Genomic DNA, 25,536 nt, shown 5'->3' with positions numbered 1-25,536 from the left:
TGCCTGCAATAGACTCCTGTTGCAAGATTTCTACTCAGATTGTTTGTTTGTTCCACCTAGAACCGGGGTGCCCAACCTTTTGGCCCTGCGACCCAGATCTGATTTTTCTGAAGCAGTGGCGGGCCGGAATTAATATTTGATAAAAGCTGAAAAAGTAAACGCCTTTTTTTCAATTTTCTTATGATTCGGTTCTTTTAAAGTAAACACATAAAAGAAATAGTGTTGCAAATATGATTCATACATCTTGATTTTAAAAATGAAAAATAAAGATTACATAAAAAAATGTGTTTATTTGACTTATTTTAATTTTTGCTTGTTTAAAATTGGTAAGATATTGTTTTTGACGTTTGCATTTAAATACCTTGATTTTTTTATGTAAAAAAAACATTCAATCGTTGTAATTTGAAGTTTTTGATACATTTTTCAATATTTTAAAAATATTTCCAGCGATCTATTTTCAGTATGAAAAATTTGATTTTTATGCTATTTAAAAAAAACTTAAAGAAATAACATTTAGTCTCCTTTTCTTAAATTTAAGACAACAATCCAAGTTTTTTCATAAATTTCACAATTTTACGAAATTGATTATTTTGTTTTCCTGCTCAATTTTTCTGTTAAAAAATATCAATATATAAATTATAAGAACTGAATTTAGAAACATGAAGAATGTATGTTAAAATTTGATCTCAAGCTTATATTTTTAATTCAGACAATAATTTTATTTATTTAATACTTCATGAACAGCCTTAAGGGCCGGCCAAAGAAATATTTTAAAAAGCCGTCGCGGGCCGGATGAAATGGCTTCACGGGCCGGACGACAGACAGATCTGACCTAGAAAGACCTAATGACCTAACTTAATTTCAAAAAAAAAGTGTCTACGTGGTTTATAGATGGTCTCAAGTTGGAATGTTAACAAATCTTTGAAAATCTAGAGTTTGTATTTTTTAATCCGGTTGAAACTTTTTTTGTGGGGACCATCCATAAACCACGTGGACACTTGAGATTTCCAAAAAAGTTTCCAAAAGGACTACACAGAAAAAACGATACACGGTAATTTTTTTAGTGATTTTTAGTTTCACTTTTTGTCACTGATACTTGATTTGCAGCACTATTTTTTATTTATAATTATTTTCTGATATGTTTTAGGGGACATCAACTGCCAACTTTTCCGAAATTTCCAGAAAGTGCAAAAAATCTTTGACCGAGTTATAAATGTTTGAATCAGTACTTAAAAAAAATCGAAATATTTAACCTAAAAAAAATTTCAACTTTATTTTTCGATGTAACATTTAATTTTCGATCAAAAAGTACTTAAGTCTTACTAGTCTTTTAGAAATTACCGAAAGCTTAACAATACTTATAATTTCAATGTTTATTTTGAAAAATGGCAAACGTATAGTTTTTTCATACTTCGATTCAACTGGGAATGGCAAAAAGTTAATGATAACTGAATTTAATATTTTATTCCTCATATTATTTTATTTGAAATAAAAGAACGCTTTATACATGATTACTGTTATTATTCTGTCAAAGAGTAAAGAAAAATATCTAGGAATTAGCTGTAAAAAAGGGTTTTACCAAGTTCCCATTTTGATTTTGTAAACTTGGATATTGAATATTTGAATCAGTGTTGATTTATCCAGTTGTCTGTATTTAACCGTATTATTTTTTAAAACAAATTAGCAGTCATAATTGTTTTTTACATTTTTTTAATGTTTTGCCTTTCTTACTAAAGAAAGGTATAGGTTTTACTTTAAGGCTGGACGTCATTTCCATCTTCGTAAATTTGTCGATTCAGCATGAATTTTAATCCGAAAAATCATCAAAAAATCACACTGCATCGATTTTCGACGCTTCGTCGCCAAGTTGTCAAGTTGAGCTTCGAATACTGGCGCGAGAATGCTGGCGCGTATATGTTTTGGCTCGTAGTAGCTTGTCTACCGATGTTTCCTTCAACATGTACGATATCGTAGCTTTTCGGTTTCTTTTGCTCTGTCCGTTTTTGCATGACTGTCCAATGTTTATGCAAAAACTTTTTTGGCATAGGACATTCATCCGGGTACAAACAATTTGTTTCCCGTGTGCTCCTTAAATCGCCTTTAAGTACGCTTCATTTGTCGTGTCGTTTTATTTAACAGAGTTCATTGGATTCCAATAGGAGCTTTCGAAGCTTTTAAGCTTTATATCGTTTTCAGAGTTTTCAATGCTCGCGACGCCAATGGCTATCTACCTAAGGTATTGCGATTGAGTGTGTAGTGGTGCGGTTATAAAAATAGCTATCTCTGACTCTCTCACTTTTGTAGATGCTGAATGGCAAGCTTCCCACTGTGCGGTTTACTCGGTTTTGCTTTGCGCCTGCTTTGTTCGGTTTTTGGGCTCGTACCAAAACTAGAACACCAAAACCGCGGTGTGTGTCGTCACTTGCGCATTGGAAGCTAGCTATGCTAGAGTTTGTCATAAACGCTTGTTTGATTAAGAATTTGTACGATTAAAAATATTCTATTGGTGAAAATTGCGTTTTCAACTTCTTTTAGAAACACATCATTAATACCTTGCTTTCATCATAAGTTTTTTTTTGAATCAAGTCGATGTTGTGAATTGAAAGAAGTTATATTCTTTAGTAAAAAAGGCTCTATCTCATCCCTGGTGGGATTAAATCGGGTTTTAAATCGTATTTTTTTTTTTGCATTCAGAGCGAAAAACGATTGGATTATATTCAATATTCAAGTTTTCTATTAAGCAGAAAATCGTGCTTTATCTATAGTAATTCCCCCATACTCACAAAAAAGTTCCAGAGAAACATATGGAAAAAAAACTGTTTGAAATTACTTATTGAATTAACATATCATTTTAAAATATTTTACACAAAAACCATTGCCAAACTCAAGTCATTTTTAAATATTCCATCAATGTGGCAAAATAAAACTGAATCAGAACTTCACGCTGGTCTACTTTTTAATAAGTTTTTCATTGAAAATTAATTAATAACAAAGTTAAACTTTGTTGTTTTAGACCTCTGGTTTGATAAATAAACATCAAAAAATTCTACTGATTCATAAAAAATTAATGAAAAAATGTTTTAAAATGCATAATACACCTGTCCAGTTGTTTTGCCATCATTAGTTTCCAAAATATCTAAGTATTGGAGAAAATTTTATTTTTTGCGAAAAAAAATGTGGTGCTGTACATTGGAATTTCATAAAAATTCAAAATATTTTTAAACAAGTTCAAACATGCAACATATGATGATTATCAATCTAGAAAATAGTAGTTTATGCAACAAGTTGCAAAAAGAGGATTTTTTCAGCACGAGTCGTACATTTATCTAACGAGGTTCACCGAGTTAGATAAATACGACGAGTGATGAAAAATCAAGTTTTGCAACGAGTTCCATACAACGTTTTTTGCAATTCCGAAAAACACCCTTTGGACAGAATTGGGTACTAAAGCCCTATGTTAATTTTTATATACAACGGTAAAAAACACGATTAAAAACCATTTCTGATCACTATTTTTCATTTTAATGCAAAATTTTTTTTTGACAAGACAACATTTTTCGATGGATCAACTATGGTCCCCTTGGAACGAGCTGTCAAGTAGGAGCTTTTCTGTCAAGAAGGACCGCGAGGTTAATTTTTCAAAATTGATTTAAAAATCCATTTTAAACTCTTTGTGGTCGTACAAAGGGTCATTGTACTCAGAAAAATAAGCTTTATCGCTGTAAACAATAATATCAGCAATCTATGCTTCATTTTAGGACCCAATTATAGGACAAATGTCCATGCATTGAGTCAATGAATCGTTCAAATCAGAAAAAATGTTGAAAAGTATAACATTTCCTAACAAGTGCTGAAAAGTTCAACTTTTCAGCATCCGTTTCAGTGCTGAAAAGTAGAACTTTTCAGCATTTGTTTTGAAAAGGGTTGCTATTCGATTCTGTTATTTTTTGTACAGAAAAGTAGGCTGTTTCGTCGTTCAAGAATGACAGGAAAAGTAAGTAGTTTCACGACGAAATTGCAAAAATGCATTTAAGATTGTTTTCAGTAGATAAGACTTCTATTTTCATGGACATTTTGAAGTTTTCTGGAATTTTTTTTGCCCCCTGATTTTTCAGACCAATTTTGAAGGGGGGCGACATAAACTTTGAAAAATATTTGCAACGGCCTATGTTAAATAAAAACTAACAAAAAAAAATTATCGTGCATCATTTTTTTCAGTGTAGTTTTATTTATACCGACAACTTTGCTGAAGACACCAAATCGATCAAAAAACCCTTCAAGAGTTATATATTTTTGAATTTTCATATATCATTTTGCCTTCCGCACTGAGGTAAGGCTATAATTCTGCTCTAAAAATGAACTTTGTATAAAAACGTCGTAAACCCACCTTCATGAGTACATATCGACTCAGAATCGAAAACTGATGTGTATGTATGTGACCAATAAACTAGCTCACGTTTCTCGGCACTGGTTGAACCGATTTGACCCGAACTTGTTGCATTTGACTTGGTTTAGGGTCCCATAGATCGAGTTTTATACATATTGAAGTTTCGCTAAGTAGTTCAAAAGTTATGTATAAAAATGTGTTTTCACATATATCCGGATCTCACTTAAATGTATGTAAACTATGTCCGGGTCCATCATCCGACCCATGTTTGGTTAGATTATCAAAAGACCTTTCCAACGAGTCCAAAACACTACAAGTCTACAAAATAGATGAAACTTGTGTACAGCTACTGTCGGTAATTAGTGAGGAAGGCTCCAACCACATAGGTGGATTAAGTTAGTTTTTTTTTATAATGACAGCTGCCAAATTTGTAAGGAAAAATTGATGGACATACTAACGATGCAAAATGGCTTCTTTGGCCAATGTCACCAAAATAGTTTCAGCCGGATTAAAAAATACAGAAATTAAAATGAAAAAAAGACCGATTTGCTCATAGGATTTTGTGACATGAAAATCCGGATTTGGTCATCGTGGTCACCTGCTACAACCGAAACAAGGACCAAAAATGATCAAATGTTGGTTTCTAGTAGAAGTTCAATTTCCTACAAATCGTCACATCGATCATGTGTACCGTCAATTCTTCCGCTTATCAAAACAAAACGTTGTTGTTTTGACATGTTACCAAATAACTTCTACTAACAGCAAGCAATCCGCACGTCACAGAACTTAGATATAAGTCCCCATTCAAAAATACTTTTGCCACACGCCAAAAACTCACGCCGACCATTCATCACCTCGTACAGTTACTGTACCTGATGCAAGAGTGAGATAGCGCGAGAAAAATCACTAAACTGCGCACACACAAACACACAATCCCGCGTAACACACGTTACTCTCGTAGTACGTACGAGGCATCCCCCCCCCCCAAACCCACCCAAAAAAAGTCAAGTGTAAAATTGCAATTCTTGAATGAATCACAAAAATAAACACTCGATATCAAACGCAAACAACGCGTATTAAACAAGCTCGCACTCTCTCTCTCTCTCCCTCTCTCTCTCCCTCTCTCTCTCACTCACTCTGATAACACGATCGAAACGTGACGTAATGCAGGGGCGCGTATGAACGTAACAAGACGATGAAGAAGCAACCCAAATAAACAGCGCAAAACAAATGTTTGCCAAGTGTTTTCCTACGCTATCTCCAAGGGCGGCCGCACCAGCTGTGTGTGCTCAAACATAGAAATGACCTTCGCAAAGTGTGACAGCAGTTTGATTGATTCGTCACACGAGAAGTTGTCCAACTTTCACCCCTGTCAAAATCCATGACGTCGCAGGTAACCTCTCACGACAATCAGTGACAGTATTATCATCATTATTTTCCAATTCCTTAAACACAAACACACACCGGTCTACAACAATAGAGTTGAGCGCTCGCTTTTGGGTAGTAGTAGTAACGCGCGTGAATCATTCAACGAGACAAGAAAACGAGTTCAAACCTGTTCAGAATAGGGTTCTGTTGTTGTTTTTGTTGGAAGCAAAGGCAGAGAAGTTCACCAATACCATCGAGCAACTTTAACACACAGATACACGAAAAGCCGACAACCATGAGTGGAGGGTGGAGCTGTATTGGTGCGCTTTCGATCTGTGTTGAAAACTCTGGGCACGAAAATAAGTCCGAATTCGCATCGAAGAAACATTATACTTCAAACTTAATTGGAACTAAACATTTCTGTATAGAGCACAAATAGAATAACGAAGAGATAAATTCTCAAAGCAGCGCTATTCAAAGCAGAGAGGAAACCGCTCTCAAATTGGTTGACGATCGTGAGCATTACGCTCACACGTTTGCCAAAAACCTCTCAACCTCGATCGAGATCATTTTACTCATAACATAACTCAGAACGGAGCCCTGAGTGTACCAAACTTCTAGTAAGTCAACCGATGAAGGTGCGTCGCGTCGCAAACGTAGGTACTCAACTTTTCGACGGATACTCACGCCACCTGGTCGGTTTGGGGGACTGTTGTGGGACTGCTTTTGCACGCCAACACAGAGCCAGCCAGCCGAGAGAAAAAGCAAAACTATTTTCAATTTCACGGCCAAGTTCTCGATGAAGGTTGTGATTCGGGGTACAAAACGAACGCCGCGCGTAGCGTCAACGAGAGAAGCGTTTGTTATGGGCGTGGGGTTATGCAACAGAAAGTGTTTTGAAAGATCTTCGAGATGAACCTCGCAACAACAAGAGAACAACACCATCGGAAGAAATGCGTTCATTCGAAAGCAAGGAAATTATGTTATTGCGAAAATCAACCAAAACGAAAATCATTAAAGCAAGGATGAGCAGTAACTTTTCTTTTTCAAATAAAAAAGATTTAAAACAGTTGTCCATAGTTCGTTAAATATTTTCTCGAATCGCGTCTTTTGTGTTTTCATTGATCAGTCCATGTTACACACTCATTTTTGATTTTTGAGTTTGACAAAATTTTGCCGGAAACAGAACAACTGATTTTTTCGGCAGAAAAATGACGAACTTCGGCAAATTTACTGTCATTTTTCGCTGAGTAATCAGCGAATTGTTACGTTTTGTTCGAAAACTCATGCTGAACATATTGCTACAAAAAGTTCATGAGAAAAAAAATATTTCTATAAAAAGTTATATACTAATACTATTGAGCAATCCTCTAAGATTTCGGTCATTATTTTTTTTTGTATTTTTTTACCATGGCTGAAACCTTTTTGATGCCTTATCGGTATGCCCAAAGAAGCCATTTTGCATCATTAGTTTGTTCATACCTATAATTTTCCATACAAGTTTGGCAGCTTTCCATACAAAAATGATGAATGAAAATTCAAAAATCAATATTTCTTGAAGGAATTTTTTGAACGATTTGGTGTCTTCGGCAAATTTGTAGGTATAAATAAAGACTACACTGAAAAAAATAAACGCGATAAAAATTGTTTTGGAGATTCAAAATTGATTTGCAATAAAAAAACTAGTTTTTATTTATTTATTTGTTATTGTTTATAGTTTTTATTATTTTGATATGTATTAAGGGATATAAAATGCCAACTTTTCAGAAATGTCCAGATTGTGCAAAAAATCTTTGACAGCTCAGTAAAAAAAATGGTACAATTTCATCTAAAAAGGAGTACATCTTTTATGTCAGAAAAAAGCTTTAATTTTACCTCTAATAATGTGCAAATTTACATCTGGCAGACACTAGGAAAAATTATCAGTAATCTCAAAACAATATCAAACCGGCGATAGTTATATCTAGCTTACTAAGTCCGCGCCCCAGCCCACACGGCCAACTCGCCGCTTTGAAAACTGGATTACCAAAGCCAATGTACCTCTACGTATCTCGTATATCGTATATGCACAAATACAGTATACACAGGGTGACCACTCAAATCCCATTTTCAAATTCCCGACATTTTCCCAGACTTTTCCAGAATGCTCAAATAATACGCATTTCTTATCTAAAGAATGATTTCAAACAAAAAACTTTCTATAAGCAATTCGGAACACTTTTTTCTTACGAATGTAAACAAACTTTGGATCTCTCTAGGAGTACATATTTATTACGAAATAATGACTTCTGACACTGAAACCAATGAAACTCAAGCTTAATAATGTTTTATAAATGGTCTGATAACTTTTTTTGTGAAAATATCTGTTAAATTCAGGTGTTTTACAATTGTGGGAGGCACAATAACATCCCACAATTATGGAACAGGCAATTTGGAGACAGTGTTTTGCAGCTCTGAACAAAACAGTCTCGAAATGCAGTTCTTTATTCAAAAAGAACTCCTTTTGCTAGTGAAATAGCAAGAGAATGTCCAAATAAAGGTCCTAAAAATAGAAGGGTCGCCAGAAAAGATTCATTTGGCATGCTATTGACAAATTAAAACAAAAGTGTTCCGAATTTGTGGGTGTTCCGAATATGTGGGATGACTGTACTACAACTTTGCTGAAGACACCAAATCGATCAAAGAATTCCTTCAAAAGATACAGATTTTTTTAAATTTTCATTCGTCCCCTTTCCGAAACCGAACTGGAAAACCGGATTTGGTCACTGTGGCTACCGGGAATCGGCAACAACCGTAAAAAAGACCTTTTTGAGACCCCAACTTTGACGACCTGTATCTCCGGAAATTTTCAACCAATCAGGATCCTTCGGGTTGCATTCGACAGGTATTTACCTGTACTTTGACCATAATGATGACCTAGTTCACCTAGTTCATGTTTCACTGTTTTTCACGTATATGTGATACCAATACTCTCATGATAGTTGAAATTGATCCATAAAACTTATTGCGCCTTGCAGCAATTTCTAGAGTTTTATGTCGATCGTGCTAGGCCTAGATTTTTTCATCACACTGCTTTGCAGGACTGAGAACGGTCAACTTTGCGCACTTTGCACCTCAGTAGAGTGCTGCGGGAAAATTTTCATCACAGTTGGCAAACTGATTTTCCATCACACCATCCAAATAAAACAAGTGTAATGCATCGACTCCTGACCAAAATCAAGTCACCAAGCTGTGGTAGTCGAGGCAAAAAGTCATTGAGATAGTCTGTTAAAGCTCAATTCTCGTAGTTGGAACTTTTGAGTTTTTTTTTTTTTTTTTTTTGACGGGTTATTTTTTTCTAATGAGCTCGAGGGCATAATTCTATCGGCCACCTCGAGATGTGTTCGCTGAGTCCGTAAACGATACCATGAATTGGCTATAAATTTAACAGAGTTTTGGCTAAAACAAATACCTACTTCGTAGACGAAAGAAGCCTTTACATTTTTCAGTTAAAACAGTTTTTACCCTATTGTTGCTAGAACCAAAAGAACTTATTCTTAACAGATTTTATTAGAAAAAATTACATGTATTAAATGGCATTGGTACATCGGACAAGCTCCAGGGTAAAAAATCACCCTCTCCATCGGCGAAACTTCGAGCATTCGTCCATCACGTATTTATCGGTAGCGTGAATCCCGGGCAGCTTCCCTCCTCCGCTGTCTGTCGCCTCCCCATATGAGGACCGTAGAGAACGATAACCCTCAGGCCATGAAGGGGCCCCTCTCGGCAGCGCAGGATCAGCGGTTACTGAAGACGCCTGTTCGCAACATAGCCAGCAACGCCCGCTGGTTGTCTACCACCCGTCCGGCAAAAAGTCAAAGATCCATCGTAAGCCTCCGTAACACCGTTGCATCCCGTCACCGGAGACCACGATTCCAGAACAAGCCTCCGTCTCTTAAATCACTTTAATCACTTTGCCGTTCCGTAAAACTTTCTCTGGGCTGGACGAGCCAATAGTTTCTGAATTTCCAAAAATAAATAAATAAACATAAACAGCCTGCCATAGCAACGGATATCTTCGTCATCACTGTGAAGAAAAATCACTGTGATGAAAAAATACTGTGATAAAAATAATTGCGCAATACTCTAGTAAAGTTCAAAATGCGCAATACTAAAAACACAATACACGATTGCCAGTAGGGACCATCCACAAACCACGTGGACACTAAAGGGGGTTGGCGCTTGTCCACGATCCTTACAAAAAGTTTATTTTTGTATGGACAATTGTCCACGAGGGGGTAACAGATTCCCAAAAAGTGTCCACGTGGTAGGGGTAAGCGTGGTTGCCTCTCACCCAGTCGGTCTGGGTTTGATCCCAGAAGGTCCCGGTGGCAAATTTTGAGACGAGATTTGTCTGATCACTCCTTCCGTCGGACGGGAAGTAAATGTTGGCCCCGGACTAACCAAAAGGTTAGGTCGTTAGCTCAGTCCAGGTGCAGGAGTCGTTGGTAGGCAGTTGGACTAACAATCCAAAGGTCGTCAGTTCGAATCCCGGGGTGGATGGAAGCTAAGGTGTAAAAAGAGGTTTGCAATTGTCTCAACAATCAAGCCTTCGGACACTTAGTTTCGAGTAGGAATCTCGCAATCGAGAACGCTAATGCAATGCTGTAGAGCGAATAATTTGATTTTTGATTTGATTTGATTGTTTGAGATTAGATTACATACTTTGTTTATTCTTTCAAACAAACAGGTTTGACCTTTTAACACTCCCGTAACTTCAATCTATCGATTTTGCAGGCTAGTAGTGTAAAAGTGTTTTCATGTTAATGGTTACTTCACTGAATCAAACTTCAAAAATTTTTTTCCTCACATAGACTTCACACTCTTCTTCACCGAGATCCAACCCGCCATCACCCGATTGCCATCGTTCGTCATTTGCGTTCCATCACTTGGTCACTCCGCGAGCTCCGCCATCGATTGATACAACCCTCGATTCATCCTCCTCGTTCACATTTTCGCAATCAATGGCTGTCCCTGCACTGCAAAACTGACCGTGCAACGTGCGTTTTTGTTTACAAGCATCACATGAACTCCGTGCAATTTCGCATGCTCGTCTAACCCCTGTTCGCGACAGGTCCGAATCCGGCCCTTTCCGGCGTCTGTCAGCGACGTCGTTCCCTTGATAGTCGTGACACGCCGCTTCGCAAAACTATTTTCAATTTTTCGCAATTATTTACGGGCGAATTTTTGCCAGCTTCTTTTTTTTTCTCTTCCTGACGTCGTCCCCACACTCACACAAACGCACCAACCCGCAACTCAACACGCAACCAGTGAAGTTATTTGCAACGCCACACAAACACCCCGGCACCGCCGGACGCTGTCGGTATTGGTGAGACGTCGATCGGTCTCTCTCTCTCTCTCTTCTGCTTCTTCTGGTCGTCGTTTTTTTTTCGCGTCGATAACGCGATTTTTTCACTACCCTTTAATCGCCACTAAATGGCCCCAAAACCCATCGACTGCACCGCAAACGACCGAAACTCACCGTCACCAGTCCGGTGCGCACCGGTTCCGGCCCCAACGGTGGCCAAATGCTGCCAAAAGTGACCCCAAACGAGGAGCCCTTGTTTTGAGTCGCTGTCGCACACTCTCTGTCACACGAACACAATCTCCAACACTGAAAATATATACTGACGGCTGCAGGCTGGACGGTCTTCTTTCTTGCAGCGAAACGTCAAAAGGAACGAGGGTGCGACACCAATACCTGGTGGGGTGTAGAGTACGGTGCGACACCAACACAACCGTTGTATTCACTGTTGGATTGAGGCCAACGCATCGATGTGTTTGTGTGTGGTGGCCATACCCCGTTCGTTGATCGATCCTGGTGTTGATGCCAGCCGGAGTTGGCAAACTTGGTGAACTTTTTGAAAATATTTTGTTGTTTTTGTTTTTGAATCGTTAGTTTGGTAGGAGTTTTTGGGCCGGCAGAACTTTCTTTTTCGATGTTTGATGTGCGGGCATTCGTTCCAATCGATTACACTGGTGAATCTGAGGTTTTCAACGATCATACCATACTGAAGACACTTGTACACAACCACAATCCTCTGGGGTTTCGACTGCTCCATTGACGCTTCGCTGCCATCGGATTTTTAAATAGTTTTGCAGACCAACAAAATCTTTTCCGAATAATCACTGTCGGCAGCGCCATCCGAGAGAATAAAGAACGCACTCTGGTAGTGTAAAGGTACTGTGAACGGACACAGAGGATAAATCTCGAGATACACTCGGCTTTCTACTGTGGGTGTAGCGATGATTCCGTAATCTGATGGTCGAAGATTTTCCCGTATTTCTTAGTTGAGTTTAGTAGAATGTAGTTCGGTTCCCGTGCAAATTCTGTTGTTTTTCGTCCGGGAACGCGCCCGCCTGCGGAGGGAACGCGGGTCGGCTTCTTGACTTTGCATTCGTCCGTCCTGTGGGGATCCCCACAGTTGTTGCATGTGCCCTTGAGATGACAGTTCCTGGTTCCGTTGCCCAAATGCAGGCAGTTTATGCACTGGGTTCGGTCGCTTGTTCCGGTAGGCCTCCCACCGGATGTGAAAGCTCCTCTAGCGCTTGATTTCACTCAGCTGCTTTAGGATGGTATAACCCTTGGGGGTTTCCGCCGAGGGACGAACCCCCCCGGCAGACGGTAATAATAAAACAAATGCTGTTAAAATAACAAAAAGTGTTATGGAATTTTCCAGCAAAATCTATTTTTGCATAAGAGTTTAATAACAGTTTATGTTATCATAACAAAATTTGTTATTGGTCTGATATTGGATGAGAGCCAAAATAACTTTGGAATAACATTTTTTGTTCTAGAAGAATACCTCCAACTGTTATTGGGATGATCGGATTAGTTGTTAAAATAACAAAAAAATAATAACAAAGATTTGTTCGAAGAATAACTAAAAATGTTATTAATCTGTTATCACAATAACGATCCAATAACAAAAAATCATAACGACGAATAACAAATCTTGTTATAAATAACATAAAATGTAATTGGCCTAGTATTTCAAATATCAAAAAATGTTATTCCCAAGTTATTTCCGTCTGCTCGGGCCTCCTTTACTCTAGATGGCGAGCACCTGCACAGCATCCAGGTTGTGCGATTCCTTGAGGTTCTTCTTGACGTATTCAGGTGAAGCCGACGGAAGTCCTCTGACAACGATGCAGAGTTGCCGCTAGCTTCGTTTCTCGTTGGTATAGAACTCCACTTTGTTCGCAATCAAGTGGACCCGCGCGGAAAAAAAAACAACCACTGCCTTCAGCAGTCAGAAGGTAACTCGAGTTGAATCTTGTGTAGTTCTGAATGTATAAAATTGCAGGGTTGTTACGGGAGAGTCGAAAAAAAATCCGCGCCAAATCCGCGCCGACCTAAAATCCGAAACCGTGCGAAATCCACGCCATATAAAAAAATGTCGCGACCAACATTTAGGAAATTTTATTTTTTAATGAAGAAAAACTAATTCAGAAAGTAATTCATTAAAAAAAAAACTCGTTTTATGTTTAAAGGCTCCAAAAGAATGAACGCAATAAATCCATTTAAAAAAAATCCTCAAGAGACGGTCAAGGCAAGGGTCATGAAAAAATCTTCAAAATAGAAAATACAATTTATTTAAAAACCTAAAAATTTTACTTCAAAAATATATCCTCAAAATTAAATCAAAATCTAAAATTATAATATGATAAAATTTTAAATTTCGAAAGCCTAAATATTCAAAATCTAAGAATTTTTATACAGTTTGTAATCCAAAATCCTCGCTAAAATTTCAATCCGAAAGAAATTTAATTTCCGATATTTAAAATAATGTCTTCTCATAATATCAAAATCTCTTACATAAAATAGGACTTCGAACATTGTGGAATTCTAGAGTAAATTTTCAAAAGGTCCTATGTGCAAAATCCTCATTCTGAGAAATTTCATGTTGAAGTTTTGTGTAACATTTTTAAATCCCATTTAAACACGTTTGAGTATTTTTGAATTCTAAAAACGCCAAAATGGACCTGAATCGATTCGTTTTATGTGTACTTAACGGGAATTATCAAAAGAGTAGTTTAAACTGATTTCTAAAGCAATTTGTTTCATACGACCTGTGAGGGCACATAGGACACGTTACATAGGACAAATTTTACACATAGGATTTAGCACATTGGACCTAATTCGTGTAACATTGCACATAAGACTTTTCCAAATTAAATTCAAATCCTGATTAAAATAAAACAACTTTTTTATTATAATTATGTTTACCCCACCCTCGCGCAACGTGTTGTCATCAGCTGATCGAGAGTATGAAATGTTTCAATGCTTCCAGAGCGGGAGAGAGAAACCGTTATGAGAATAAGCTGACCAATCAGCGCTTTCGTCGGCATCTGTCAGATAGGTGCTGGAAAATCGACCTATCCGGCAATGTAAATAATATTTTGCAGAGTACGCATAGAACTTTGGGTGTTTTGACAATTTTCGTTTGTTTTTTTGCTTTTTTCCCGTTTTTAAGTGTTTTTATTCTTGTCAAATTGAAACACTTGTGTTCAGGTAAGTTTTTATTCGAGTTTACAGTACGGTGACAGCTCGTAAATTATTCGTTTCTTTGCGTTTAATTTTTATTACAGACGATGACGACTGCTGATTCTCCCCTTGCGCATCACGCAACATTCAAAACAAACCCAAATTCAGCTTATCAATCCCGTGTTCGGCTCCTCGTGTGACATGATTAGAATTCCGTTCCATCTACGACAAACCCCGGGACGCACCCTCCACTCGCTGGTGAGGAGCTTTGCCTCAACGAAGCCGGCCGATTTATCCGGGACACAGGAAAAGAGCACCCGGCAAAAGATCAATTTCCACGAGCTTAAACATCCAAGCAAGGTTCCCCAGCGTCCACACAAATCTACTATTGACGGCCAGTCGACACCAACCCGCATCCCGGTGGACGCCCAAAGGCAGCTGCTGGAGCGGTTAAGCCTGGTGGATCTGGACAGCGCCGAGGCCCACCGGACGCTCGAGGACGCGATCGAGTTTGCGTCGCAGATTCTGTCCGTGGACACCGACGACGTAGAACCGCTGTACACGGTGCTGGAGCGGGAGCGGTTGACGCTGCGCGAGGACCGCGTGTCCGACGGGAACATCCAGCAGGATGTGCTGAGGAATGCTCGTGTTACCGAGGAGGAGAACTTTGTGGCGCCACCGGAAAATATTCCACTCGAGCAGGAACCGAGGAAGTGAGCTTTGTAAAGAAAACCTTTGATCCAAATGTACCGTTTGGAGTTACAATAGAGGAGCGATTTGCGAACGGAAAGCTTCCCTTAAATGATTTCTAGACCCTTAATCTGGATCAAGGTCACACGCTCTCCTGCCGATACCTGATCAACCTGTCGACCTCCAGTGAGTTCATGTACAAGGTCCAACGTCAGCGCAAGATTTGTTAGATGCGTTACGCGTGCGATCCGGGCCGGTTCTTCATTTCGGACCCCCGCCAGGATGCGGACACGCGCGTTCAATCCATCGCCATCAAGAGTCGCCTTGGCGGAGAGGAACTCACGCTGGAACAGCTGGAACTCTTTCCGGCGGACGCCGCCGCCCTAGAGGAAGAGCTGGGGGACTTTCGATTCAAGGTGGGCCGAACCAGCAGTAAAAGGATTCGGCCCAGTATGCTGCAGCTGCGTCGTTTGAAAGTGGCGGCGATGCAAGCGTGAGGATTCACCGCAAGCTGGCGCCGTTCAAGTGTGGTATCGTGTGTCTTTCCGACGGTAAGTACTGCGTTCTTGTTTCTGATTTGAGTTGTAAATGTCTTTCTCGCTTTCCAGACCCCGCCCTAATGCCGGAGTTGCGCGACCTGGCCAAACACCTGTGCAACGTGCTGCGCAAAGCGAACCTTCCCGTGCTCGACTGCTCCGAGCGTAACGGTGGTCGTTCCCTGGCCAAACAGCTGCAACACCTCGACTCGATTGCCGTCCCGTACTGCCTGCTGCTGCGACCAGTGTCTCCAGAGTGGCCTCTTTCAGCTGCGGTCCCGCGACACCACCCTCAGCGAAACGATTCACATCTCGGATTTACCAGAATAAATTTTATTGAAAATAGTAACAAGTTGAGTTTAATAAATACAAACACACGCAAGCGCAAGATTAGAAGAAATCGCACAGGTATTATCTCACGTTGAAGCCGACCATCTTGCCGATATGCACGATAAAGTCCATTCATACGGTGCACTGAAGTCGCGCACTGCCGTCCATGATGGTTCCCTCGCCTGAGGCAAAGTTCAGGAACTTGAGATGAATCAGCGTTGAGATTTGCGCCAATAAGTTGCACGTCAGGCCGACCTTCTCGTCCAGAATGTCGTAAAAGATGGCCAACAGCCGGTCGATGGTGAACGCCTTCGGTCCCAGCTGGGTAGCCATCTTCTCCGACCGACTGGAGGCGCTTCTTCTGCTTGCCGTGATATTTCATAAACAGTCGTTTGTCCTCCTTGGCGGCGTTGTGACTCGCGAGGTACGCCGCAATCAACAGGAACTTGGCGTAGAAGGGCAGTTCCAGGTTTTGCGCCAGCCGTTTCATCGTTTGCATCTGCTCGACGGATTCCGAAGAAGTCTGGCCGTCGACGGTGATGAGACATAGCAACTCCTGGTTGACGTTCCCCATGCGCATGTAGATTGTCCCGAGGCCAAGTTTCATAGTTTTAGAAATATTCCGCCAAAGCCGGGTCACGTCGTCCGCGGCAATCGTCCCGTCCAGCACCGGTTCGCAGTACTTGTGGAAGCACTCGAGCGCAACCAGCTGCAGCTCCTTCAAGTCACGACACACCTTGAAGAACACGTTCAGGAAGTTTTCTTAGAAATCGGGCGTCAGCATCTCCACAATCTTCAGACGCTTATCAATTTCCTCCTCCGAAAAGTTGGCATGCTTGTAGTACCTAAAAAGTACAACCAATCAGTATCACAAATTGCCCTAAAACATCCAAAATAACCCTTACTCAAACTCAATCCTTAATTGCTCCCGCACCGCCTCGAATCACCAGAATGTCCTTCTTGCTGTACTCGGCCACTACCGGCGCGAGCCCTGTCCTGACAAAGTACTTTTCAAGCGGTAAATCCGACACACGAGCAGTACGTACACGTTCAGCCCGGTCACCTCCGGCAGTCGCAGCAACATTGGCAGCACGTTGTGGTCCATGTCGTGCACCCGTTCGGCGTTCTCCAGCACGACGATGTAGCTTCGCGAGGGCGACAGTCGCGCCAGCTGGGCCACAAAGTCCTTCATGGAGTCGACGCTGGCCAGCGAGGCGTACCCGTTGGCCGCGCACGGGACGTGACCGGTCAGCCGGTTCAGGATGGACTTCGGCGAATCCTCGTTCCTACGGCGTTCTTTCGCACGATGCCGTCCAATCCCGGGCGCCACACATCTGGAATGACTCCTTAAAAAAAACTGAGTTATCTATTTTATGAAGACTTACCTCCATCAGTGAAAAATCGCCTTTAAAAACAACAAAAAACTGAACCGTACAAAACGACCTATATGCACAAATTTTATGATTTTTTATGCTGCCTTGTTGGTGTTATGCTCCCAAGTTTTTGGGTGGCGTATCTGTCAAATTCGAGAGAGTGCAGATAGGGTGAATTGAACTTCTCTCTTTTGCTTTGACAGCATTGAAACATTTCATGCTCTCTTCCAGCTGTTGACTACACGTTGTGCGTGGATTGTACAAACATGAAGATTGTAAAATATTAATGTTTTTAGAATTTTATTAAAATACGACTTATACAAATTTTCAAATAAACTTAATAAACATGTACATAGGTCATTTTGATGTGGGCGTATGTGCATCAGCATAAAAAAATATATTAATGTTCCATAGGTTGATTTGCTACGGTTCTATGTGCACGTTTAACTCGATTGCACATAGGACTCCCGTGTGGTAAAACGACCTATATTTATTTGGTGTAGAATTTATTAAGAATGCTTTTAGGTTGTTTTGTATTTTATCAATAATTTTAAAAATAAAAGGCTTTGAAGAAATTGGATAAGCGGTGAGTGTAGTTTCCAGCTTGCAGAATGTAATGCAATAAATAACTCAGTTTGTTTACTTTTGTCGCATAGGACCTTTTGAAAATTTACTCTAGAATTCAAGAATTTAAGCACTAAGAATTTAAAATAAAAACATTTAAGAATTTAAGAATTTTAGAATTTAGGATTTTAGAATTTAAGAATTTAAGAGTTTAAGAATTTAAGAATTTACAAATTTAAGAATTTAAGAATTCAAGAATTTAAGAATTTAAGAGTTTAAGAGTTTAAGAGTTTAAGAATTTAAGAATTTAAGAATTTAAGAATTTAAGAATTTAAGAATTTAAGAATTTATAAGCTTAAGAATACTAAAATTATTTTAGATTTGAGATTTTTTTTTCATTTTGTTTTGAATTTGATATTTTTTAGTTTTTATTTTTGACTTTTTAATTTTGATTTTTTTTTTAAATCTTCAAATTTTCGATTACCCACATTTTTCGTATTTTGAATTTCAGATTGCTAAAATTTTGAATTTCGAAATTTCAGATTTTTTAAATAACGATTTAAGAAATTTCGAAAAAAAAATTAATGTGTGTTTTGATTTTTTTTTGTTATAATAAAAACTATTAAAACAATTTTTTTTCGATTTTTTTTTAATTTCTGAAGCTTTGAATTTGGAATGGTCTGATCTTTTTATATTCGCCAAGAATGTTTAAATTTAGAAAAAAAAATTCTACCGATTAAATTCCATTCCAAAATTCGAAAGTGGAGGCCAGCTTCTGTTACGCCCAATCAAGCTCATCAGAACAAGCCCCAATCAAAACTCAAAAGAAATTAAATATTCAGAGCAGGAGATGTTAAGCAATGACAAGAAACATATAAAAATAATTTCTACATAATCTTCATCTTCATTTTTCGACGATTCGTACAAAGAAAATACAAACAAAAATTTTCAGAAGAAAATTCAATTGATAAAAATTATGAAATTCTTGCACTCAAAGGAAAAAACAAATTATCATATTTCCTGATAATATTTTTCTTAATAACTTGAGAGTAATCCTATCTCTCTCAATTAATTTATTTATCAAAATTGCCATCCGCGCGAAATCCGCGCCTGAGCAAAATTAGCCAGCAAATCCGCGCCAGATCCGCGCCGTCCGTAACAACCCTGTGATTGGTCAACAAAAAAGCGGTTCCCAAACACGAACGTTAATTTCAGGTACCGTCATCAGGAGAGTCCTGTCGCCGGATAACTCTCGCATCTCGTCGAGACAACACCAGCTAGCAGCCACTCAATTAACTATTTTACCTTGAATAATGTGTAGCAATCAATGCTTGAAAAGGGATCTATCACTGAATGGGACTGCTCGATATTCGATAGAACTTTCTGTCAGCGATCATTTCCCAAAACGATATTTGATCGCTGATGGCCTATCTACAATCACTTAACTTAGAAAATTTCACTTAGCTTAGGAGTTTGAATCAATCAATGGAAATGAATCTGATCTTCTACAATGAAAAGGAATAAAATTAGAAACTTGACGTATGGTTTGGAAAATTTCAAAATCTACGGTAAGTTGACGTTTCCATATCAAAGGTAAACAAACAACTGCATAGCAACGTATATCAGCCCAGCAAATTTTCTAAGTTGATTGTGGATGACGGCCGTAAGTTTTGTACATTTTCTAAGTTTTACTTTACTTAACTATTCTAAGCTAAGTGATTGTAGATAGGCCATGACACACAGCGCCTATCATGACCGTCGTTGCTTGGCGACGGTCAGTAAACGTAAACACGAAGACGAAACGAACGAAAAATGCCTCAAGCTCAAGCAGCCGCCCGAACGAAACAACGTGCTCTTTCTCTTTCTCTCGTTTTTGTCTCTCTCTTCCTAATGTATGCTGCGTGGTGGCAGGAGTCATACGAGTCATATGATTGCTATCGTTGGAGAGATGATCGGAATCTCGGTAGAATGTCAAACGAACGCTCTCCAAGCGATTTTTCTCCTGGAGGGAATTCAATGATTGTGTGAGTGACTTTGCGTAGCACTCATTCCTTTGTGTGTGAAACGAACGAAAGTAGAATGTAAAAATCAGGTTGTCGTGGTGAAGACGATTGGAGTGTTCTGTCAGCTATCACCAAAAAAGTCGAAATTTCGCAAGCCCTGATAGCAATCAAGGTTGTCAATCGATAGAATTATCGTCGTCAATATTATCGTCTAACGATAACGGTTTTTAATCGTGTTTTTTTACCGTTGTACATAAAAATTTACATAGCGCTTTAGTACCCAATTCTTTCGGCGATAATTTTATCGACGATAACGGACGATAACTTATACCTATTTAATATATTTCTAAAATTGACTTAAGGGTGCACAACAACCAAGGAAGTTGTTGTCTTCTTATTCCAAAATTGACAAACTTACGGACCCAATCCTGCAACAACCTGATTATAAAAATAAGCAAATTTTGTTGTAAATCGCTTAGTAGTTTCAAAAATACTAAAATATCTGTAACAATAATCTTGGTGCAAATGCTCTGGTTGATGTGCACCGTTAAAACAACCAAATTATGTTGAGTTATCAAGCTTCATCTTAGTAATTTTTTTTTTTTTGATAATATGATAAGTTTTAAAGTATAAATACACATTTTCGTATATTTGGCAGGTTAAGCGCTCGCTCCTAATTCCATCCAATTAGCTGATTTTCACTATTTAAACAGCTTATTTTGCAAAACATTCGATAGAAACTTGCTTGCTCACTTTCTATTGAACTATTTATCACTCGATTTCATTTGAAAATGCTTTTTATGATCTGTAATTGTTGGTCAAAATGCTGATATGACAACATTAAAGGCACGCTGGAATTGGGTACTAAAGCCCCATGTAAATTTTTATGTAAACCAGTAAAAACACGATTAAAAACCATTTCTGATCACATTTTTTCATTTTAATGCAAAAAAATGACAGGACATTTTTTCGGTGAATCAACTAATCCTGTGTTAATCCTTTAACCATTCCATAAATTGAGTATGTGCTCAAACATCACTTGTTTGAAAAACGTTGCTTAATCCACCTTTAGGTGGTTGGTGCCTTCCTTACATTCATAAAGTTAATACACTACAGAGCCTCAAAAAAGAGTATAAATAAGACTTATTTTTATCAGAATATCTGAGATCCGGCCTAAAAAAGTGTAGAAATAACACTTAAGTGGTTATAACTTTTGATAGGGATGACTGATGATAGGGATCTTCAACATTTTAGGCTCATTGGAAAGGTCTTTTGATTACCTATACAAAAACAGGTCACATGGTGGATCCGGACAAAGTTTTCTTCAAAATATTTGATATCCGGCCTCCAAAAAGTGCATAAATAACACATAAGTGCTTATAACTTTTGATAGGATTTTCAAATCTTCAACATTTTGGGCTTGTTGGAATGGTCTTTTAAATACCTTTTTAAAAATGTATAGCATGACGGGTTTTCTTACAAAAACCACCCTTTTTACAATCTTCCGGACTTTATTCGAAATCGTTTTTTTAGCATAACTTTTGAAGTACGCACACGCACAGACATTTGTTCAGAATTTGATTCTGAGTCGATAGGTATACGTGAAGGTTGGTCTACGAGGTCTAATAAAGAAGTTCATTTTTCGAGTGATTTTATAGCCTTTCTTCATTGAGGTGAGGAAGGCAAAAAGGTTGATGATTGAAAACAATAGACAGTAAAAGAGAATATATTTTATAAACAAAAATCAAGAATCAATAGTAAGAGAATGATGATTGTATTTTAAAGAATAAAAATGAGAAGCTGGATGTAGTAGATGTAAAATTAGAAAATAGTTAATAAATAGAAATAAAAAAACAAGCTTAGATTATAGCAATGATAATTTATAGAACAGATAAAGAATTATTAAATAAATTCGCAATAAAATCAAAAAAGATTAGACAAATGATAAATAGACTTGATATTACTAGTACATTAAAGAAAAGTATATTTTTTAAGGAAAAAAAAAACAAGTTTGTTGTCAATTGGTAAAAAGAGTGGAAAAGCTTTGAGTGATAAGAAATCAAAATTAGTAAAATTAAAATCAAATGATGGATGTCAAATAGAAGAATCAGTGAAGAAGTGAGAATCAGTAGAGCAAAATAATAAGAGGAGATAGGTGGTAGCTGAGAATGAAGAGAAGAGAAACCTCGTTGTGCGATGTTTCAGGTACACTCAACATACTGCGAATCAAAACAATACCGTCTACAATCACAAATTACTTCCCTTTCCCACATTGTCGCGCCCCTTTCTTTCAACCGTCCCGAGTCTGACCCGCGGTGGTCAAAGGTTTACGATCCGTTTCCACAGGCCACCAGCTAGGTCATCATGAACACCAAGTCAACGTACAGGTAAGAAAATAGGACACTTGCAAGGAACCAGAGCTATACTGTTCTGATCAAGATAATTCGGATGATCTAACAGAACTACGGATGTAGGGGAACAGCATTCAATTCCAGCGTGGCTCTAATGTTGGCAGGTCAGAAGTTTGACATTCAATTAAAGCTAATTAAAAGCGTTTTCAATTGAAATCGAGTGATAAATAGCTCAATGAAAAGTGAGCAAGCAAGTTTCTATCAAAAGTTTTGCAATATGCAATTGCAAATGCAATAATACCAGGCACCGCGAAGGAACCGGATTGTTATTCCTATTCTACCTTTCCTTTGGCCTGTGGTTGTTCTAAGTTTTGAAAGATTTTCGTAATTGACCAGTCTTGACTAAAACCATTTCACTGGAAATTATATCGGAACAAGAAATAACCGAACTTTTTGGATTCGCTCTTTCAATTATGATTATTTTAGATTTTCACATTTGGAAAAAAGATTATGAAAGCAATCTCGAATGATATAAAATGGTAGCAATTTAAGATTTAATTGTTAGAGGGGACTCGAACTCACTACCCTGAAAATTGATAGCTAAGTCACTGAGAATGATGGTCAAAAATCCACCACGGATGCCGATTCTGCCAAATCTGACAAACGGTTCCACATCTTCCATCGGAATCGATTCCAAAATCCCAAGATTTCCAAAACCTCACACATCTTCGTCGTGTTCATCGTTCGATTGAACAGCCAATGTGTGCGTGCGTGTCCTCTCCTGCGTCGGTATTGGTACCAGCGATGGAACGGCCAAACAAGACCACCACACCAAGAGGAGGAACAACCCGCCGCTACGACGACCCATGGTCATCGCGTGCCAGAACGAGACGGGGGACGCTTTGCTGAATGGAAAAACAACAACAACAACAACGACGACGACGACTTTGACGGCGGCGACCGAGATTGAAGAAGAAGCCCTCGGGGAAGCGCCTGCTACTCCGCGGACAGGAAGAAGAAGACGACGACGGTTGCGGGGAAGAAGACACATTTGCGAATCTTTTTGGGGGAATAAAGTTAGCGGAATTTTGATGTGCGAACTCACCTGAAAAGTAACGTGCCGGTTCTCCCAAGATCCGGATCGTCCTAGAAGGGAGAGAAGCGTAATCGATTGTGGAGAAAATTCCGAGATTTTAGAGGTTAATTCTTCTTCCTTCACACAAACACGCACGCACAAAGACACACTCTCACTGTTCTCCGTGACGACCTCTGTCGAGTGGCCGCGGAACAACCCCGGTACAAAAAAAGCGGTCCAACAATTCCAAAACGGGCTCTTCTCGCTCTCCGCGCTACTTTCCGGCCACAGTTGGCCTTCGTCTGGCCACTGGCCTTTTCCTGCTTCTTTTTCTTCCGTTCAACCGCGGCGGATTTTCCTCCGGAGGTTTTCACCGCAAAAAAGCGCTCCCTCTCTCACACACACACACACACGCCACTGCAAAGGTGAAACTGCTTCTTGTTCTTCCCTCTCTCTCTCTTCTTTCACTTTTTCGTCAGATCAGAGAAGAAAAAAAACCTTCGCGTTTCGGACAAAACTTCCGGCACTAAAGAGTGGCCACTTCCCGGGGGGATCGCTACCTTCTGCTGTAAATCCAACGAATTTCTCCACCGTTTTTCGGTTGGCTTTCCGCACACTCACACGCGCGCGCACACACACGGTATCGGGGAAGAAAAGTCGATTCTCCGGCTGGACGTGCTCGCGAAACTGACAAACGGGATCACAACATTACCGCCATCTTGGATTGTGGCTGTGGAGACTCGGAAAAGTTGTGCGAGCGTGTGTAGAGAAGCGAGTTGCTCTTCGTGTTCTTTCATTTCATTCGCGCGTTTCGTTGCAGGAGAGAGCGAGAGGGAATCTTCAGCTGCGTCAAAAAGAAAGAAAGAGAGGATGACAGATGGGCAGGGTTGCCAACGAAGCGGGGGGTGATTTGTTAAAATGAGTGGAGACTCATTTATACGCTCATCTAAAATTACTTTATTAATTGTGTTATTTTTACACATTCGTCCAAACCGTCAATAGAGTTATCTAAGCCCGAGCTCACGCACACTAGTAAGCCATTTATTTTGCTGGACGGTACAAAATTTAACCTCAATCTTTTTCGTGTACGTACACGCAATACATGCGCACGTAGATAATTCTATACGCTCAAGGCATTTTCACTTTCAAACACACTTGGGATGGTGTACGCATTAAGTAATTTTGCATGACGTTTTACAGGTTTACCAAAGAATATTGTTGGAAATTTTCTCAGCTCCTCAAAAATATGCTGCTGGGGTGCTTTATAACCGAATGAATTTGCTTATAGGCAATCAAACGTCAAAATTACCCCCCACTAGAGGGCGCTCAAACTTGGGGTGATGTTTTCATTATTACCTACAGCGAGTAAATTGGTTTGAAATTTGAAATTGTTTTATTTCATCATAAAATCGACATTAATAGCAAATTATACTATTTTCAGGTAAGAAATAAATAGCTTAATTGATATAAACGAAAATATTTTTGTGATGTTCGATTTAATCTGTTCATTGCCGTTCAAGAGCCAAACGACATGCGACACCTAGTGTTGAGTAGCAGAACAGAGCGAAGAATGTCGATTGAAATTTCCGCCCTTTGAGGTTATGTATGCGAATTCTGTTTTGTTAAATTCCAGCGTTCAAAACAACTTTTGAGCAAAAATTCGAGCTGATACTTTGTTAACTTTTGATGCTCTATCATTTTAAACAAAATTATTTTTTCAAAATTATTTTTTTTCCAATTTTTTTTTTATTGCGTTAATTTATAGAGGGCAAAAAGTTTACACTCGTACTACTTGAATTTTTTCTCAAAAGTTGTTCTAAGAGCTGTAAATTCAATTTTAAGTTTGCATTCCTATGTAACCGAACAGCGAAAATTTGAATCGTCATTCTTCGATGCTTTGCGCCATCTGTCGGAATTTTTGAGCTTTTAATCGCGAATTATCTGATTCAAAATTGAGGTTTTGCAGCGCGACTGCGTTTCAAATGTAGGTGGCGCCAAAATGAGGTTACTTGCCTAAAGTCGTATGCCTTTCTGTCGATTAAAGAACAAAATCGCTTATTTCTCATGATTCCCTGCATCAATCTTCATGAAACTGGTTGCAAAAGACGAGAAAATTTTTTTGCTTTAAAATAATGAACATCAACTTTTGGGCGCGCAGAAATTTGTGACCTTTATCTTTAAAAAACATGTTTTGGAACACGAAAAAATGAGTTTCCCCGTATATATCAATGAAATAAACAGTTATATAGTTGATAACAGATGTGTTAACGTATATTCAACAATTTGTATTGATTTTTGACAGACTTTCTTGCCAAATAGTCCAAATTACTAT

General features: G+C 38.8%; 1 protein-coding gene and 2 pseudogenes across 1 annotated transcript in view; 1 reads left to right on the top strand and 2 right to left on the bottom strand.

The window, feature by feature from the left end:
• Window positions 1-23,946, bottom strand: part of LOC6038063 (serine/threonine-protein phosphatase 4 regulatory subunit 3) — a 36,411-nt gene extending 12,465 nt beyond the window's left edge. Inside the window, exon 1 of the mRNA XM_038249861.1 lies at window positions 23,235-23,946. The gene's annotated coding sequence lies outside the window, so the exon portion shown is untranslated. The remainder of the gene's footprint in view (window positions 1-23,234) is intronic.
• LOC6038025 lies at window positions 14,484-15,865 on the top strand (annotated as a pseudogene).
• On the bottom strand, window positions 15,899-23,922 carry LOC6038026 (annotated as a pseudogene).
• Window positions 23,947-25,536: the final 1,590 nt, after the last annotated feature.

Source organism: Culex quinquefasciatus, chromosome 1 (assembly GCF_015732765.1).
Source record: "Culex quinquefasciatus strain JHB chromosome 1, VPISU_Cqui_1.0_pri_paternal, whole genome shotgun sequence".
Taxonomy (NCBI): domain Eukaryota; kingdom Metazoa; phylum Arthropoda; class Insecta; order Diptera; family Culicidae; genus Culex; species Culex quinquefasciatus.
Note: the sequence above shows the minus strand (reverse complement) of the source record. Positions and strands in the feature narration are given on the sequence as shown.